Raw genomic sequence first — 21,918 nt, forward strand, 5'->3', positions numbered from 1 at the left:
CCTAAATGGGATCCTCTAAGTCCAAGTGATTAAGTATTTTTTTATCTTTTAATTTTATCATGTTTTGGTTGTTTTTGAATGATGATAATAATAAAGAACAATAGTGAGTGTGAAGGATGAATTTATTCAAAATATGGCGCATCGAGGGATAACTTATCATTGATGCAAAGTAAGGAAGATTATCAATGGATCAACTTACCCTAGATTTGCAACAATGAAAGTTGTCCAACCTCAAAGTTGTCCAACCTCAAGTCCATTTATCAATAGATTGACAAAAAGAAGACTATACAACTCAAAATTTAATGGTTGATTTTAGTTATTAAGTTATATGAACCAAATGAAATATTAACAAGTTAGTGAACCATATAAAAAATTAACAAGTTATATGGTTAGTATAAATAAGTCCAAAATTATAAATAAAAAAGATATAGAAAGGTTGGTGGGTTAGCATAAACAAACAAAGTGAAAAATGTATCAGATGAATTCATGAACAAGATTGGACTTCAACCATAACTCAAATGACCAAGTTGCTTGAAATAGGGGAAACTTATCCATACTTCAAAGTACCATGGATGAACTAATGGTCATCTAATGGTAGGCTTGAAGTATGAAAGGTTTTTACCAACCTCAAATCAAGCATATCATGACTTGAGTGTTTTTCATTAGTCCCTCACTTCAAGACCTCATAAGTACATAAAAAATTGCTCAAATTAAATAAATAAGGTTACCATTAAATTCTAGAGATAAAAATAAGGAGGGTTGATGTTCAATACTTTGTCAAAATAATAAAAATAAGGGGGTTAAAAAATAAATTAAAAGAGGAAATAAAATGAAATAAATAAAATAACAAAATAACATAAAAGGGAAAATAATGGTTAGGGTGGACTCCTCAGGTTCGAACCCCTGACCTTGGGGTCATATGGGAGACTAGCCCCCACCCACTGGGTCAATGGCCTAGTTGTGATAATAATGCACGATGAATGAATAAATATTAAAATGGAAAATAAATGAGATTCGCGCGTGAGCCAGCCAACCACAGAGTGACAACACAAATGTTTGAATTCAAAATAACGTGTCAACGGTCGTCTTCAACCTTCGACCCCCTAAAATCAAAACTCGAAATCAAGTGTTTTTAACCAAAATTAAGGGTCAAGCCACGTTGTATGATCCTAAACAAAATGTTATCCTCACTCAAGAGCCATTGATTGGCTCTGAGTGAGGAGTTATGGATCATAATTTAGATGATCAACTTAAACCTAAATTAAAAATTAAATGATGAAAGTGGAACAATCAAAGTTGTAATGTTGGGGTTAGTGATCAGAAATGAATTTCGAGCAAGAGGGTAACTTGTTTGAGTGAAGGAGATAAGTATATATACTTGGTGAGAAGTAACTCAGGGAAGGATTCTAACGACTGAGCTTAGCTCAGATGAGGCTTAGGGAACAGTGGGTTAGGTGTTTGGACAACTCAAGTGAAGTGTATAGAGTGTTTCTGGGTAGGGATTTATGGTTGAAAAGCTTTGGGATCAGAAATTCGACACTCTGTTAATGGAGGTTTGAGGGAGAAAGTTAGAAGTGATTAAGGGCCTTTTTCAACGTGCTTGAACATTGTGACACCTTCACCTATTTATAGGGAAGGTGTCTGGATGGTTTTGGGGGGGAAACTTGGGGGTTTTCTTCAAAAAGGGTGAAGGGTCGAAGCATGCTCAAGGTTGAACTTAGGGAGACAAGGGTGGTTGTGTTTAGACCTTGTTTGCACCCCAGACTACTTTGTCTTGGTTCCTTGCATCAACCAGGAATAAACACAAGCAAGGAAATGGCCTGCTATGCAAATTGGTTTTTTTCATTTTTAGAAAAGTCGGCATTTGCACATGGGGTCGATTTCTGAGTTTTGGCATGTTTTGCATTGCAAGTTGACTTCATACCACACAATAATATCATATGTAACATGTTTGGGGACCATTGGAATAAAATTGATAGGGTTGAACACTTGGTGCATCCATTTGCAAATTCTGCCTGAATTGTTCTGGTATGCGGATCAGGATGGTCATCCATGTTTGAACCAAGGCCAAATGAAATTTATTCGTTCACTTTGCTTAAATTTTGGGCCATTTGTTCCTTGCAATGAACTTGATTGAATGCAAAAATAACCAGGTCAAAAGGGCTTGTGGTTTGGAAATGGAAACATGCCAAAGTAGGGGTCATGATATGATTTTTGAGCATGGTAGGCATGTTGGACCAGTTTGGTCAATAGCAAAATTGACCCCCTTCCTCAATGAATTAGGTCTTGGTACTTGAAACAAAGTTGGAGAGTAAGTTATTTAGGAAATTTTGATCAAAGTGGAACTTAAAAATATTTAAAAAATGAAGAAGTTATGGTCTTTGAAACATCCCATAGGCCATTCCTGCCAAAATGTGACCAACCAACATGACCTAGTTTTAAGGTTTTTGTGATTTCTTGATTTTAAAGCCAAAATGATGGGATGTTTTGACCTAAAATGATCATATCATGATGGTAAATGAATTTTGGGCCTTTGTGGAATGGTTTTAGGTCAAATTGGTGGGTGGATCAAATCACTGAAAGTTGAAAAATCATGTATGAACCAACTACTTGCAACATGGATTCAATGGATGTTTAAATGGTTGATTTAGATTGTAATGGCCATGAAATGATGTTGAATGAATGGTGGGGTGATTGGATGGCTAAAAATTATCAAGCTCAATGGTCAAGAAGCCCCCAAATTAGTGCTTTTTAAGCCATAAGTTTCATTAAGAACCATTGCCAGATGAATTAGGGTTTGAGTTTTAGGGATCCAATTGAGATGTTAAAGATCATAGGGCATGAACAAACTTTGGATTTTAGGGGTCCTTATGGAATGTCCAAGATCCATGGTGAAACATGGCTTGTACAAGTCAAAAGGCAGGTCAAGAGTTAGGGGTTGGTCCTTGGGTGACCATATGAATCTTGAGGTTTCTTCAAAGGGGACTCGCCACCCAAATTGGACTTGGGGAGTGAGTGATATATCTTGAATGATTCTCCAAGATTTATGGGATGCTTTAGGATGAGATTAGGGTTAAGGTGGCTTGGGCACACCTCAACATGACCAGAGAAACTGGAGGCCTTGCAGATGAATCCCATGCCTTGGATTTGTGGAGTTTTATGACCAATAAGTATGGATGCATATAAGATGATATATATAGGATGCATGCTTAGGTTTTAAGGCTTAAGAAAGTGATATGGGGTAGGGAAGTTTTGAGGGTATGACACACTTCATCCTCCGTCTGAACCTATGTCAGCGCCATTTCTACTCCCCCTTGAGCCACCACCTAACAACACCATGTGACCGTCGTTCAACCTCCTTTAATTTCCACGCCTTCCTCCTCTTCGAGATCCCTCACTCACCTTCATTCCGAAGCAATAATTGACCACCACCAAGCATCCTCGATTCTCTTCGTTGCAAGCTTCCAATGCCAGGTTCTTACATTGTCCTTTTGATCCATAAACCTTCAACAACCACGCCTAACTCTGATCTCGTTCTCACTCAAAAATACAACTTCCACACCACCAAAACCCCCTACTTCCGTCTATATAAAAAACATGACTATGAAAACATACACCTACAACCAGAACACCCTTAAACCCTTAATCGCGAAATGACAATGACTCCCTACATTTTATTTCCGGATCTAATCAAAATCACTAAGGGAGTGCGGAGATTCTTGTAAATCAGTTGCGGATTTTTGGTGTGTATTCTATTTTATAAGTTGGAAATTGGTTGTGGTTATGGTAGCTGATCTTAAAGCACAAAGTAGAATGGTAGGATGCACAACTATCACATTTTTTCTTGCAGATATTATGCAACAATAATGGTTCGCGGCGGTAACAATTCAAAACGAATTTTGCTGCTATATGATATAGTTTCTTATTTTGATAAGTATTTTAGATTACCTATTTGGTTGCACTGTATTTTGTTTGACTTGTTTGGCATTCAAAGCTTTCTGATAAGCTTGTAAATATTACTACATCAATGGTTGTTGTATTTTGTTTTTGTGGTTTTAGTTAGTGTAGCCTTGTTTAAATGAGAAAGATAATTCAGATACACAGTAAGAAAAGAAATTTTGAGAAAAATAGAGTAGGCAATGCTCATATTTATCGTCCTTCTATATTGTAATATGGATTTGGAGCATAAATATATAGATTATTGTGTTATGTTGTGACTGTATGTTACCTCATGGCGATGCTTATTATTGGCATAATTTATGGTGATGCAGTTTTGTGGTTGTTTCCATTTGTAAATTGGCATCAAAACTTATCCTACAATGTAGTGATGATTATTCTAGCATAGTCTTTGTGATTATGTCATTAAGTAATAATATTCTTGTTTGAATAATTGTGAGTTTGTACTTAATTTATATTTATTAGAAGTCAAGTTTTTCTTATATCTCTCATTATGAACATTTCGTTTCACGGGTGAGTCTGAAGCATGGCCATGTAAATAATTTGGTTGCTCATGATCATGTTGATTCTTTCACTTTTTATAACCAAATTCATTTGATTTTTATTATCTCATTTATTTATTTTAATTTGTTGCAATTATTTAAACACATGGATAATAATTAAATCGATGTATTCAAATATAGTCAAAAAACTTGGTCCAATATCAAATGATCCATTTTTAAACTCAATTCAATCAATTCGATACAATTCCAAATGTTGTTCTGATCGAACATAACGTTATATGTTTACATATTCAAATACGAAAGAAATGAATCTTTGGAGTCTCACATTCCTTGAATCTTCGAATGAAGGCTCTTGAGGCACACGTCTTGAATTAGCCTCTCATTCATTCTTTCGTTTCTAAAACACATAATAACTTGGACAAAAGATGGGCCATTGGAGTCAAGCATTCCGATGGAATTTTTTGAACAATCTCTTAAAAGTTCATTGTCCATCCAACAATTTCATAAATACATCAAATGTTGGAATCTAGCATTCTGGTAACACCCCGAGTACTTGGTCCCGAGGCTCACGTCTTTTCTTACCAAATATTCGTCATTCTCCTAAAATCATTCAACATAACTTTAACGTAGCTTTCTCGCCCCCGTGCGACTGAAACCATTTTCACAAAGAATATAACTTAATCCTTTATAATGCATATACAAACTAGCACTTAAGTCTCCTCTACGAGCATGCAAGCTAACACTTAACCGTTAGAATGAGATCTAAGCATTTGTTCATTAAAACACATTCAACCAATCAAACCTGGTCTTTTCTCCCCCGTACGATTGAAAGCTTTTCATAAGTGAACATTTGACTAGTCCTTTCTAACGCGTACGAACTTTTGATTAAGCCTATGCTTAGAGTAGATAAGCCAATGTTTAACCTTTAGAACATGATCTAAACATTTGTTCATTAAAAGACACAAACAAATTGTAGTTCCCCGAACTACGAATGCTCTGACTTCCTTATCGCACTATAAGGATACGTAGGCACGAGATTGCGAAATCTTGGCGAACACACTAATAAAAAAAACCTTTTTCCCCTTTCTGAGGTTTCCATTCATTTCTCTTCTCAATCTTATATTCACTCGAAGAAAACAAATAACATTAACTAACATTCAAATCGCAAGCTTAACTAAAAGGTTCCCGTTGAGTACAACGAACGTGAGGGGTGCTAATACCTTCTCCTTGCATAATCGACTCCCGAAGCTAAATATGGTTGTGACGACCATCATTCTATTTTTAAAGGTTTTATCGATATTTTCCTATTCCTTCATTGGAATAAATAAAGTTCGGTGGCGACTCTGTTCGAATCATTTTTTCCGTGACCATCGCGAGGGATCGTATTTTTCGAGATGCGACAATTTGCAATAACAATGTGTTTTTCATAACTAAATTATTCTCTTGATGTTTGTAATGCTTTCTCTTTCAGAAAAACTGAGATTGATGTATGATTAACAACTAGGCTAGACCACCATCGATAATGCTTTCATGAGAGTATGATATGGTGGATATCTCCTAGGATTAGGGTTACCCTGTAGTAACCAGATAATTCTTGATATAATAATTCTTAATTTCCTCAGTAATTATATATGGACATAGTAATTAGGGGTGAATGATTAAAGATATTCTTACTGAGGATTTAGGAGAAAACAACTTTAATAACTGGTGTTGATTATGTAAAATATGTTGTTGCAATGATGATTCATAGTTGTTACAAGAAAGAATCATATACTCTCCCTAGCATGACACTCATATATGTCAAAACCGTTTAAGTCATCTCTTTATTTTATTCGCAATTATTTTTATAAATTCGCAAAACAAATCCTAACTTTATTTTTTGTTTGATTGAACGAAAATTAGAACTCATTATTGATATGCAGTCCTTGAGATCGATATTCAGAGAAATCTCCTCATTATTGCTACAGAGGATAAAATAATACACTTGCTATTTTACCGATCAAGTTTTTGGCGCCTTTGTCGGGGACTGCCAAAATATAGAGTTTAAATTTAGTTCAATTGAAATTTTGTTGCTCTACAGCTAATATTTAATTTTTGTTATTTTTATTTTGATCTTTATCAACTAACCTGTTTCTGATATTTTTATGCAAGGTAAGGTCTTAGTTGATTTTCCTTTTGATGCAAAAATTGAAATAACTTTGCGTGCAAGACTCAGACAAGCTAAATTAGCAAGACTGGAATCAGACAAAGAGCATCCCTCCATTCACTCAGATTCAGATTCAGAAAAAGAGGTTGAAATGATGGGTGAAAATCCACCACCACCAGAAAGACTATTCGGTGAATATGGGATGACAAATGCATCGAGTGGTAGGCTAACAATTGTGAACCAACCGATGAATGTGCCTAACTTTCAGCTGCATCCTAGCACCATTAGTCAACTTGAGAGGAGACCTTTTTCGGGGAAAACCAACGAAGATGCAAATAAATATTTACAAAGGTTTCTGACTATGAGCACCACTCTAAAGATAGATGGGCACACTGAAGAAGCAAAAAAGTTGAGAATGTTTCCTTTTACCTTATCTGAAGATGCAGAAGAATGGTTTTACTCATTACCTGCTAGGAGTATCACCACTTCGGAAGAAATGAAAACAACTTCTCTGCATGAGTACTTTCCAGCTTCAGTTTTCCCCAGGAAATGATACGACATTATGAACTTCAAACAAAAAGAGGGTGAATCACTTGGTGATTCATACAAGAGATTCAAGAGGTTACTTGTGGCTTGTCCCACACAACTTAGATCAAACTGAGCAAATTCAGATGTTTGTCAATGGTCTCCAATTGAATACAAAACAATTGATTGATACAACAATTGGTGGCTCATCAAACTTTTCAATAGCCACAGGTATTAAAAAGATCATTGAGACAATAATTGCAAATGAGCATTTAGAGTTGTATGATAGGTTTTCAAGCAAATCTGAAGAGGTTATTGATCTGGAGCTTCAAACAAAGGATAGAAGACACAGTTGCTGCATAAGTTGAAAAGAAACTTAAAGCAATAAATATTGGTACACAACAGGTAGTTCAAATTCAGTTGTCCCAGAATGTTAGTTGTGAAATTTGTGGCGGACCTCATTTGACTGTATATTATGTTGCAACTGCAAAACCAATAGAGGAGATAATTTTTTTGAGGAAAAACAACCCTTATTCTAACACGTATAACCCAGGGTGGAAGAATCATCCTAACTTCTCCTGGAAGAATCAGAAAGGGAATGTTCAACAACAGGGTCAAGGTCAATACCAAAATCAGTTTCAACAACTACAATAACAACAAGCTCCAAAGAAAGAATATTGGGAAATAGCCATTGAAAATATGACAACTCACAATATTCAATTCCAAGAAGAGACTAGAAATAATCAGAGAAACACCACAGCTTCAATGAAAAATCTTGTAATTCAAATAGGACAAATAGCACAACAACTAGCCGGTTCCCAAACACTAGGTACACTACCTAGTGGAACTGTGATAAATCCTATAGAGCATAATAATGTGACTGTTGTTGTGACCAGAAGTGGTAAGTGGATTTAGAAATTAAAGATCATGAGAAAAAGAAAGAGGAGGTTGTTGTAAGAACAAATCTAGTATCTACAATGTATCTCTAAGATTTTGATGATAACAAAGGATGAAACAAAAATGGTACCCTAACAAAATTTATCTAATTGTGCAGGACTCTAATCAAAATAGTCAGATAGACCTTCATCAGATACAGATACAAGTTCTAAAATACCACTTAGAAGATACGCAAATAGAAGCTCTGACTCTGATTAAAGGAAGCATAAACACAACAAGAGACATCAAACACTCTGAAGCGGAAGAATGCACTCTAGTATCTGAAGCTTTACACTCCGATGTAATCAATCGGAAGCAACTCTGAAGATAATCAGTGACAAGCATCTATCTAAAGATACACTTGCTGAATAGAGACTCTGATATTTGAACCTTTTGCTTCAAAATCTTATTTCCAAAGACTTAGCTATGAAGACTTTCACTTATGGAAAGAATCTAATTCAGGAAGAAAGTTATGGCGCCCCAAATCTACTTTGGAAAGAACACAGAGATTAATGACATTAATCATCCATCATTGCCAAAAATTCTGACGTTCAAACATTCAACGGTCTTCTCATCACTCCTATATAAAGGATGGAACGCTTCACTAAGAAGAAAACTGAAACACACGAGAATACAACACTACTTTCATATCTATCATTCATTCTCTTTCTCACACGAGTTGCTGCTCTAAAAGTGTGAACAATTCTTTTGCTTTTACCTTGTGTAATTTCTGCTTACCTAGAAGCACTAAGCATTACTGTAATTCTATTTATTTGTTGAACTCTTCTCAAGTGACTTGTGAAGTCTGTAAACTTGAGAGGGCTAAGAGATCTTTATCCTCTTAGACGATATTTCGTGTTATCTTCCAAGATTAGTGGATAAAGTACTTTTTGAAGGCAAAATCACCTTGGTCGGGTGGACTGGAGTAGCTTTGAATTTCAAGTAAACCAGTATAAAATTCAGTGTTGATATTATTTTGTTTTTGCATGTGTCACATTTCCAAAAAGTTTTCATTATCGTTAAAACAATTCAAACCCCCCTTTCTTGTTTTTCTCTACCTTCAATTGGTATCAGAGTTTCGGCTTTGTTATTGATTTTCTAATCAAACACTTAACAGTGTAGAAAGATCCAGCGTGAGAAAAACACTATGGCTAATTTAACACCCTTTTTTCTACCCCAAAATACTTAACATATAATCAGAGTAAATAAGCACGCATATAAACAAAAGGGCGTCACATCGACGTTTTCAAAAACTAGAAGCTTTCAAAACCAACATCATTCATCATCAATATACAATACACCTGGTCATTTACAAATAACACATTTCCATTATCATGAATATTCAAGAATATGTGTTCGCAGCGGAAAATAATGAATACTCATGCATTTCATAAAATGATCCATGTCCAATACCATGATCATCTCTCAATAACCTCTTCAAATAAACATGTTCACAAGTAATAACATAATGCATATTCAACTAAGATATGAGTTCAATACTACGAATCTACCCAGTGTTACATGACCAGAGCATTGACTCACTACTTAGTCTCTAAAACAAAGCACTGAAGCTCTCCAGCTAACCTCGAGTGCTACCGTTCACTTACTTCAGCAATACTACTCATGAGTAGCTGCACGATACCCATGTAAAGGTAACATTCAAACAGAAAGGGTGAGAATTCAAATCATTATAAAGAATTATTAATCAAGCACAATGATTAAATCAACAATTAAAGGAATTCATCACACTTCATATAACCATGTAAATAATATTAACCAACATTTATTTCACAGGTTTCAAGCACACATAAAAACTCAAGGAGTATAATATTCAAATCCAATATTATATTCTCAAATATACACATAACTACAATTATCACATAATCACATATTCAGTCAAGTTATGTATCCAAACATCATCAAATTCAATTACCATATCTCATACACACATCACAATCACAACAATGCAAACATTCAACTATCAATGACTCTAATGGGACTCAATGCAAGACATGTGACTCTATGCATGTGGTACCATACTGTGAACCCAACGTTTCACCACTTTCTGATTCAATATCTAGAATCCAAGCCACCACGTCTATTTCCAATTAAGGATCAATGTCTGCTACGCCTATTTCCAATTAAGGATCAACGTCTAATACCACGTCTATTTCCAATTAAGGATCAACGTCTGCTACGCCTATTTCCAATTAAGGATCAACGTTTAATACCACGTCTATTTCCAATTAAGGATCAACGTCTGCTACGCCTATTTCCAATTAAGGATCAACGTCTAATACCACGTCTATTTCCAATTAAGGATCAACGTCTGCTACGCCTATTTCCAATTAAGGATCAACGTCTAATACCACGTCTATTTCCAATTAAGGATCAACGTCAGCTACGCCTATTTCCAATTAAGGATCAACGTCTAATACCACGTCTATTTCCAATTAAGGATCAATGTCTGCTACGCCTATTTCCAATTAAGGATCAACGTCTAATACCATGTGAACCCACAGTTTCACCGTTTCCACTATGAAGCCGACCATGCCATGAATGATTGTACAAATACCAACACATATACAATTAAGATCATCTCTACCATCTTAACATTCCACATATCACCATAATTCAACTCTATGAATTATCCACCAATGGTACATATACACATTCATAACAAATACACCATTCACATAATATGCAATTAAGATCATCTCTACCATCTTAACATTCATAACAAATACACCATTCATATAATATGCAATTAAGATCATCTCTACCATCTTAACATTCATAACAAATACACCATTCACATAATATGTAATTAAGATCATCTCTATCATCTTAACATTCATATCAAAAATACACCATTCACACAATATGCAATTAAGATCATCTCTACCATCTTAACATTCATAACAAATACACCATTCACATAATACGAAATTAAGATCATCTCTACCATCTTAACATTCATAACAAATAAACCATTCACATAATATGCAATTAAGATCATCTCTACCATCTTAACATTCATAACAAATACACCATTCACATAATATGCAATTAAGATCATCTCTACCATCTTAACATTCATAACAAATACACCATTCACATAATATGCAATTAAGATCATCTCTATCATCTTAACATTCATAACAAATACACCATTCACATAATATGCAATTAAGATCATCTCTACCATCTTAACATTCATAACAAATACACCATTCACATAATATGCAATTAAGATCATCTCTACCATCTTAACATTCCTAACAAATACACCATTCACATAATATGAAATTAAGATCATCTCTACCATCTTAACATTCATAACAAATACACCATTCACATAATATGCAATTAAGATCATCTCTACCATCTTAACATTCATAACAAATACACCATTCACATAATATGCAATTAAGATCATCTCTACCATCTTAACATTCATAACAAATACATCATTCACATAATATGCAATTAAGATCATCTCTACCATTTTAACATTAATAACAAATACATCTTTCTAATTCTTTAAACCCCAACCCAAAATGATTCACGAGTTGAAAGTTATGAATAAAACCGTGCACGAAGGCGTTACTAAAAAGTTGTTGTTTATTAAATTTTCCAACATAATTTTCATCTTCTTCAACCCCCAAAACTTCCATTAAATAATCTCCAAAATTATTTTATTCCTTAAACAAAGTTATAGCCCTCTGTTTCAAGTATCCAACGCTTCAAACGGCACTCAATTTGGATTTACGGATCAAAAGTTATGACCAAAACGATTTCGACAATAAAACATAAAAAAAGGCCGCGAGTGTGACGGACAGCATGCAGAATTTTCTGCGGTTTTCATCGTTGGAGGACTTCCGGACCTCCGATTTCGATTCCGTAAAAAGCCACACGTTCAGAAAATTATAACTCACACTATACTCTAAATATATAACGTTAATTTGCAGTTTCAACACAATTAAATCATCACAAATCAAGAATACTCATCAAAACCTAACAATCCTAAAATCATGCAAATTAGGGATTTTAACCTAAACATACATCTACCCATTGACCCAATTATACTAACCCATAATAATAAGGATTCCCCCCTTACCTCTTCAATTTTCTGGAAACCCTAGCTCTTCTCTTTACTTTTCCTCTTCTCTTTATCTCTTGCCTTCAATGATCAAATGAATCCTAATTCTCACTCTCCTCATCTCTTACTATTTATATTAGTATTCTATTTGGGCTTAAGTCATTATACTTCTAATTTAATTAATAGGCCCAATAAGACCTAATATTTAAATATCTCTATTTAATTCAAATAAATTAAACTAACACCATATATCCACCAAGTTAATTAATTCAATTATTCATGATATCTCTTATCAACTAAATAATTAATTAACACACCAAATTAATTAATATAATCGATTATTATACTACCGAACAACCAATTAATTAACTAACACTCCACATAAGTAATAATAGTATAATAAATAAATACTAAAAATTGGGTTGTTACAGCTAACACCACTGAAAGAGATAGTTATAATGATAAACCTCCAATCTTTGATGGAGGAAAATTTGATTACTAGAAAGACAGAATCAAAAGTTTCTTTCTGGATTATGATGCTGACCTATGGGACATTCTTACTATTGGCAACATACCTCCTGTATCTGATGATGGTATTGCTATTTCCAGAAACAAAATGACAGATGATCAGAAGTGTGACTTCAAGAACCATCACAAAGCCAGAACAATATTGTTGAATGCCATTTCCTACAATGAATATGAAAAAATCACCAACAGGGAAACTACCAAAGAAATACTTGACTCCCTGAGGATGACTCACGAAGGAAATTCACAAGTCAAAGAAACAAAGGCTCTGGCTCTAATTCAGAAGTGTGAAGCTTTCAAGATGGAGGACAATGAAGCTATAGAGGTAATGTTTTCTAGATTTCAAACTTTAATTGCAGGACTCAAGGTCTGGACAAAGGCTACACAACTGCAGATCATGTCAAAAAGATTGTCAGAAGCCTGCCAAAGAAGTGGAGACTCATGGTCACTGCATTGAAATTATCAAAGGATCTAAACAACATGAGATAGAACTTGAGGAAGATGAGCCTCAAAAGAAGAACAAATCTGTAGCCCTGAAATCCAGATCTGAGAGACGTAAACCAGAAAGGAATAAGGCCCTCCAAGTTGAAGAAGAAGACAATGACGACTCTGAAAAGGAAGACTCTGACGATGAAGAAGAGTTATCCCTTTTGACCAGAAGAGTAAAACAACTTTGGAGAAAAAGAAATAATAACTTCAGAAGACCAAGACCCAAGGGAGATCGCTCAGAATCAACCTCCAGAAGCAAATCAAACAAAGAGGTAACATGCTATGAATGTAAGGAAACAGGGCATTACATAAACGAATGCCTAAAGCTTAAGAAAGAAAGCTCCAAAAGAGAAAGTTTCAAGAAAAACTCCTTTAAAACCAAGAAGGGAATCATGGCCACCTGGGACGACACTGAATCTTATTCCTCTGAATTAGACTCTGAAGAACAGGAAAATGTTGCATTCATGGCTACCACTTATGGAAACTCATCAGATGGAGAGTCTGATCTTGAAGAGGTATTTTCTGATCTTTCTCGCTCTGACCTTAAATCATGCCTGTCTGAATCTCTAAACTCATATCATAAACTTAAACAAAAATTTAAAGCACTAAAAAGGGTTCTTGAAGGAACCATTGAAGAGTGTGATAAACTTGAGATAATAGTTTCTCAATTAAAGGATGAAATTTTGACTTTGACAAAAGAAAAAGATTCCACAAATAAACAATGTCTAAAACTTGAAGAAGCTTTATCTCAAGCCCCACAAACTTCCAACACAATGATATATAAATATAAAAAAGCTTTTCAAAAGTTTCTGAAAAATGGGATAGAAAGAAACATAATGGCTTATATGATTTATGGAGTCAGTCAGAATAAGAAAAGAGGAATAGGATATGATTCTAGTGAAGACAAATCTTCTACAGATGATAAACCTTAATCCCCATTTTCTTATCACTACACACATGCACAAGCACAGCGTTTTACTAATGCTACATAACCCAAAGTCTTAAGAAACTCTAGGAAAACTAATCACAAAGGACCCAAAAGATTATGGATACCAAAGAATAAGATTGTTTATGTTGCAGATATCCTATGCAACAGAGTTAAGACACCAATCATGGTACCTGGACTCTGGATGCTCGTGACACATGATGGGAAGAAAGCATATGTTCCAAAGCTTGGAACTTAAAGATGTTGGCTTCGTAGGTTTCAGAGGAAATCAGAAAGGAAGAATCAGAGGCTCCAGAACAATTGGTAATGGATCTCTTCCCTTTATATCTGATGTTCTCTATGTAGAAGGATTAATGCATAACTTGTTATCAATAAGCCAATTAAGTGATAACGGTTATGATATAATCTTCAATCAAAAAACATGTAAAGCAATTAATCAAAATAATGGAACAGTTCTATTCACTAGCAAGAGGAAAACAACATTTACAAAATAAATCTTTCAGATCTAAAAGATCAAAATGTAAAATGTTTGATGTCTGTACACGAAGAATAATGGGTATGGCATAAACGCTTGGGCCACATTAGCATGAGAAAACTCTCTCAGCTAAATAAACTCGAGTTAGTCAGAGGTCTACCTGAGTTGAAGTTTTCTTCAGATGCTCTGTGCGAGGCATGCCAGAAAGGAAAATTTCCAAAAACATCTTTTAAAAAGAAAAATGTTGTTTCCACCTTTAAGCCTCTATAACTTCTTCACATTGACCTTTTTGGACCTGTTAAGACAGCGTCAGTCAATGAAAGAAGTATGGACTGGTCATTGTTGATGATTTTAGTCGCTGAACATGGGTAAAATTTCTAAAGCACAAGAGTGAGTCTCACTCTGTATTCACTAGCTTCTGTTCTAAAGTGAAAAACGAATTTGACTCTAAAATCATCAGAGTCAGAAGTGATCATGGTGGAGATCTCGAAAATAAGTTTTTTGAAGAACTGTTTGATTCAAATGGAATATCCCATGATTTCTCCTGCCCTAGAACTCCACAACAAAATGGAGTTGTAGAGAGGAAGAATAGGACACTCCAAGAAATGGCCATAACCATGATCAATGAAACAAATGTGGCTAAGCACTTTTGGGCTGAAGCAGTAAATACAACGTGTTATATTCAGAATAGAATCTCTGTAAGACCTATTCTGGAGAAGACTCCCTATGAATTATGCAAAGGAATAAAACCCAACATTTCTTACTTCCATCCTTTTGGATGCTCATGTTTTATTCTTAATACTAAACAACATCTGAACAAGTTTGATTCAAAAGCACAAAAAGGTATTATGTTAGGATACTCAGAACATTCTAAAGGCTACAGAGTATACAACACAGAAACCAAGATTATGGAAGAATCAATACATGTTAGATTTGATGATAAGCTTGACCCTAAAAAATCAAAGCTAGTTGAAAAACCTGCAGATTTGGAGATAACTCTTGCATGTTCTGACGAAAAGACTAAAGCATCAGAAGAAGCTGAGAAACAAAGTCCAGAAGCAACTGAAATCTCAATTATCCAGAAAAGATCAGGAAATCGCCCGAACATCTCTGAAGAATTGATTCTTGGAAACAAGGATAAACCTATCAGAACAAGGTCAACATTCAAAGTATCTGAAGAAACTCCTTTGGGGTTAGTATCTCTGATTGAGCCTACTTCCTGTGATGAGGCACTTCAAGACAATGATTGGGTTCTGACAATGAAAGAAGAACTAGATCAATTCTCAAAGAATGACGTCTGGGATCTTGTCCCAAAGCCTAAAGGAACTCATATTATTGGAACAAGATGGGTATTCAAAAATAAATTGAACGAAAAGGGAGAAATAATCAGAAACAAAGCACGACTAGTGGCACAAGGTTACAGTCAACAAGAAGGCATTGACTATAACGAAACCTTTGCTCCAGTCGCCAGGTTAGAATCCATTTGTTTACTTGTTTCATTCGCTGTAAATTACTCCATCAAATTATATCAGATGGACGTCAAGAGCGCATTTCTAAATGGTTATATATCAGAAGAAGTGTATGTTCATCAACCCCTAGGTTTTGAAAACTCTAAATGTCCAGAACATGTTTTTAAACTGAAAAAATCATTGTATGGTCTAAAACAAGCTCCTAGAGCTTGGTATGAAAGACTAAGCAACTTTCTTCTGGAACATGACTTTATTAGAGGAAAGGTTGACTCTACACTCTTCTGTAAAAACATTAGAAATGATCTCATGATATGTCAGATATATGTTGATGATATAATTTTTGGTTCAACTAACCCCTTAGTTTGTCAAGAATTCTCTGAGCTAATGCAGGCAGAATTTGAAATGAGTTTGATGCAAGAACTGAAGTTCTTTATGGGAATTCAAATCAATCAAGATTTAGAAGCTACATATGTATACCAAAGTAAATACATAAAAGACATCCTAAGGAAATTCGAAATGGAAGAATGCAAACCAGCAAAAACACCCATGCATCCAACTTGCATTCTGGAGAAAGAAGAAGCTAGTCAAAAGGTTTGTCAGAAGCTCTATCGTGGTATGATAGGCTCTCTCCTCTATCTGACGACTACCCTGTCCTGACATTCTTTTCAGTGTATGTCTTTGTTCCAGATTCCAATCAGATCCAAGGGAATCTCATTTAACAATTGTTAAAAGAATCCTAAGGTATCTGAAAGAAACTCCTAAACTTGGCCTGATGTATGAGAAAACATCAGAGTATAGGCTTTTTGGATATTGTGATGCAGATTATGCAGGGGAAAGAATGGAATGTAAAAGCACAATTGGGAACTATCAGTTCTTGGGAAACAATCTCATATCTTGGGCCAGCAAAAGACAGTCAATTATCGCTTTGTCTACTACAGAAGTTGAATATATATCAGCTTCACTATGCACTACTCAGATGCTCTGGATGAAAAATCAACTAGAAGACCTTCAGATATTTGAGAGTAACGTTCCTATCTTCTGTGATAATACTATTGCCATATGTTTAAGTAAGAACCCTATCTTGCATTCCAGAGCTAAGCACATAGAAATAAAACATCATTTTATCAGAGACTATGTTCAGAAAGGGGTAATATCTTTAAAATTTATAAATACAGACCATCAATGGGTTGATATCTTCACAAAACCCCTGGCTGAAGATAGATTCTCATTTATTCTGAAACACCTGAAAATTGAAAATTGCCCAAAATAAATCTAATGTGCTTCTCTGAAATAAAAAAATAAGGCTCTGAAATAACATATGGTATTTGGATCTGACTCTGATACTTCTACCAGTTAGGAGTCATCTGAATCATAAATCATCAGGATCCATCCCTTGGTATTCCTGAAGATCAGATAGATCAACACGCGGGGTATCTTACGTCTGACCTTGGATATTCTAGACAGTTGTCTAGCAGAAATCAAGAGACAGACCCTTGAGATCTCCTCGAGCAATGTGCTAATTTGGGGATTAGACTTCTATCATGGGTTGTAATCATTTCCCTCCTAGCGTGTCAACTTATTTTATGTTCCATCCTTAATTTTTCTAACTTCTCAACTGCTCCTAACGATGCCGTTTTGCATGCTTTCCATTTTGTATTTATATGTTTCACAATTCACGATTTCACACTTTATACTCATAGCCTACACAAACCTCCTTCCCTCTCAGTTCATCTGTTCATCATCTTCATCAAGTTCATCAATCTTCATCTACTTCATCAACTCTCTCATGGATTCCCAACAACAATTTGTACATAACTACTCTCAACAAATGGAATCAATGGAATAAACTCCCATTTCTTCTCAGCAAACAACTGCTACAACCGGTGTTGTCTCTACCCCCATTTACAGAGAACCACATATTTTGGATCGTGAACCACATATCCATCTTGCCACTCCATTTGAAAAGCTTGAAGTTTTGTGTGAATTGTTGGTAGATTTTGACAACATGAATCGCAATGGAATAGACCTTACTGAGGAACTCCGAATGTAAGGGTAGGAAACCTATTTCTAAAGGCTCTATGGCCCTGTCTCTACCTATTTGGTAAAAGAGTTCCGGCATTTTGCAGACTCAGATGACCATTATATTGTATCACATGTTCTAGGGGTAAAGATTGTCATCACTGAGAAGTCAATCGCCTCCCTTCTGAACATGGAGAAGACAGGGGGAAGAAGGATCTATAATATTAACCCTAGGGAAAAGTACATGTCCCGGGAAATTGCCCCAACCATTTTCCAACAGAGCGCTGAAGGGAACTCCTCCAAAAATAAGGAACTTCACCAGAACCTCTGAGTCTGGCTGAAGATAATTCTGGGAACCATTCATCACCGCCCAACCTCCAACTCCTTTGACTACATCAACACGGATCAAAAGTGCATACTATACTTCCTTCACAAAGGGATCAAGCTGAATCTGCCAGCACTGCTCTTCAAATACCTCAAAGACTATGTTAAAAACACAAGAAACAACATGAAGCCCAGAACCTACATCCCTCTAGGAAGGCTTATCTCCAATGTTCTGATCGAGAGCGGGCTAGTGGATCACCTGATCCATCATAATCTGATGAAGGATGTCGCAATTGACATTGGAAGGCCTCTGGACGCTCGCAATCTGAAAAGCATGAGGGTGATTGAGCAAGTCAGGGTGAAACCCTCTTTAGATACCTCCTGGGAAACACTCAAGGATCAGAGGAAGATTCCAAATGGCCTCTGCCTCTTCTCCAAGATTGATCCCCCAGAGGTTGTTGTACATTATCTGAAGGATCTCGCAAGCCAAAGAGTTGACATCTCAGAGTTCTCTATGGATTGGCTGCCTGAGCATCCACCAAACTTCATGAAGAGAATGCGAGCGCCTTCTGAGAAGTCAAAGAAGGCCAAGAAAGCAAACCCGGGGGAAACTTCTGCCTTAATACCTCTGGTCCCTCTGATTGAATCACCAAGTAAGTCTCTACCTCCTCCTTCTCGCTCTGTCAATTTAAAGCAAATTGCTTCTTCTCTTCCCCAAACCACACCTATCTAGACTCAATCTGAATCCCAGCCCTCTACCACTAAACCCTATGATACTCCAACCTCTAATCCACCATCTCCCCCACTTCAAAAATTAAACCTCTCCACCACAAGCTTACCAGTATCTGAAGCATAAATGCTTAACGAATCTATCTCACCAACATCTTATTCACCTTCACCTCCATCCTACTACATTCTATCATCTAACTCAGAACCTTCTGATCCTCAATCTCCCACACTAGCACTACTTCAGGAACGTGCTCTTGCCTCACAACAACAACCGGAAGCTAACACTCCACCACCTGAACGAAAAATTCCACCACCATCTGAATAACCCCAAACACCACCATCTGAACAACCACCAAATCCACCACCAAAACAACCCATAACTCCACCTTCTGATATTCCCATCATACCACCCTCTGAAAACATCACCATCCCTACCTCTCAGACTCCCGCTGACACCAACCAAACACCACCAATATCCCCATCCCCTGACACTGAACCAGAAACGACCTTCCCCACCCTATAAGAAGCAATCTCTTTATTTGCTGAGTCTTCAGTTGAGAAGACCAAGTCTCTATCTATAAACTCCAATACCATTGATGATCCCTCTGCAATGAGGATTCACTAGAATAGAGTGATTAGATGGATGACCTCTGAAGCCTTCAAACTGAAAGGCCTCTTTAAACAAGTGCGGAACGACTTCGTCAGAGACGCTGGAGAAAGGCTACAGGAACGATTGGTGAAAGAGGCTGAGGAAAAGGCCAGAAGAGAAGCAAAAGAGAAAGGTCACTTGGAAGAATAGCAACGGGTTAGAGAAGTTGTAGAGAAGGCTACTGATGTTGCGGCTGCTGCTGAAGTTGAGGCAAAAGCAAAGCCGACGTTGAAGAAGCAGCACACATAGCTGCGGAAGAAGCTGCAAAGGCTAGCTTGATGCTCTGACTCAAGGGGAGCAATGAAAATCGGGCTTCGCTCTTGTGGTCCTGAAAACTCTGGAAGAACTGTAGAAGAAGCAACAAATAGTGCGAGCAAGATTGGATCACCAGGACTCCTTCAATAACAATATTCAGAACCTACTGACTCAGCTGCTCCAAAGGATGCCCCCGCCTCCAAACCCTTAGGCAGTTAGGCTTCTTTTGTTGTTTTTCCTTATGTTTTCTGTTATGTATTATGTGTTCTCTTTCTGAATTGCTGCTTACCTATACCTATTTTTCTCATATATATGAACCTTTTTCTTGCATTTTTTTCTATGTCTTTTTTAGTCTGACAAAAAGGGGGAGAACTAATATAGCTCTGATGAAAATATATCTAAGCCTCTTGCGGCACTGCGTACATTAATATCTTAATATCTTATGAAAACTAAAGTTATGCAGGATAACAACTCAGGTACAAACTATTTGCCACACAAGGAAAGTATGGTAAGAACTTCTGAGAAATCCTATGATCCATCTCAGGGGGAGTCACCTCTCATCTGACTCTGAGATGTTATTTTTTATATAATATCACTGTTTCATCATCACTCTGAATTTTTTTTGTCATCATCCAAAAGGGGGAGATTGTAAGAACAAATCTAGTATCTTAAATGTATCTCTAAGATTTTGATGATAACAAAGGATGAAAAGAAAATGGTACCCTAACCAAATTTATCTAAGTGTGCAGGACTCTAATCAAAATAGTCAGATAGACGTTCATCAGATACAGATAGAAGTTCTGAAATACTACTTAGAAGATATGCAAACAGAAGCTCTGGCTCTGATTAAAGTAAGTGTAAACACAACAAGAGACATCAGACACTCTGAAGCGGAAGAACACACTCTAGGATCTGAAGCTTTACACTCTGATGTAATCATTCGGAAGAAACTCTGAAGACAGTCAGCGACAAGCATCTATTTGAAGATACACTTATTGAATAGAGACTCTGATATTTGAACCTTCTGATTCAGAATCTTATTTCCAAAGACTTAGCTATGAAGACTTTCACTTATGGAAAGAATTTAATTCAGGAAGAAAGTTATGGCACCCCAAATCTACTTTGGAAAGAACACAAAGATTAATGACATTAATCATCTATCATTGCCAAAAATTCTGACATTCAAACATTCAACGGTCTTCTCATCAATCCTATATAAAGGATGGAATGCTTCACTAAGAAGACAACTGAAACACACGAGAATGCAACACTACTTTCATATCTATCATTCATTCTCTTTCTCACACGAGTTGCTGCTCTAAAAGTGTGAACAATTCTTTTGCTTTTACCTTGTGTAATTTCTGCTTACCTAGAAGCACTAAGCATTACTATAATTCTATTTATTTGTTGAACTCTCCTCAAGTAACTTGTAAAGTATGTAAACTTGAGAGGGCTAAGAGATTTTTATCCTCTTAGACGATCTTTTGTGTAATCTTTCAAGATTAGTGGATTAAGTCCTTTTTGAAGGCGAAATCACCTTGGCCAGGTGGAATGGAGTAGCTTTGAATTTCAAGCAAACCAGTATAAAATTCAGTGTTGATATTATTTGTGTTTGCGTGTGTCTCATTTCCAAAAAGTTTTCATTATCGTTAAAAAAATTCAAACCCCCCTTTCTTGTTTTTCTCTACCTTCAGTTGTTGTGTTACCAGTGGTTGAGAAAGAGAAACATAAAGATCCTAGACCAACAATCAGACTTCCATATCCCCAAAGAACGAAGAAGAAGAAGAAGAAGAAGAATGAGAAAAAATTCTAGAAATTCTTGGAGATGTTCAAGAAACTTGAGATTAACATTCCTTTCTCCGAGGCTTT

The sequence above is a fragment of the Lathyrus oleraceus genome, chromosome 2, assembly GCF_024323335.1.
Source record: "Lathyrus oleraceus cultivar Zhongwan6 chromosome 2, CAAS_Psat_ZW6_1.0, whole genome shotgun sequence".
Lineage (NCBI taxonomy): Eukaryota > Viridiplantae > Streptophyta > Magnoliopsida > Fabales > Fabaceae > Lathyrus > Lathyrus oleraceus.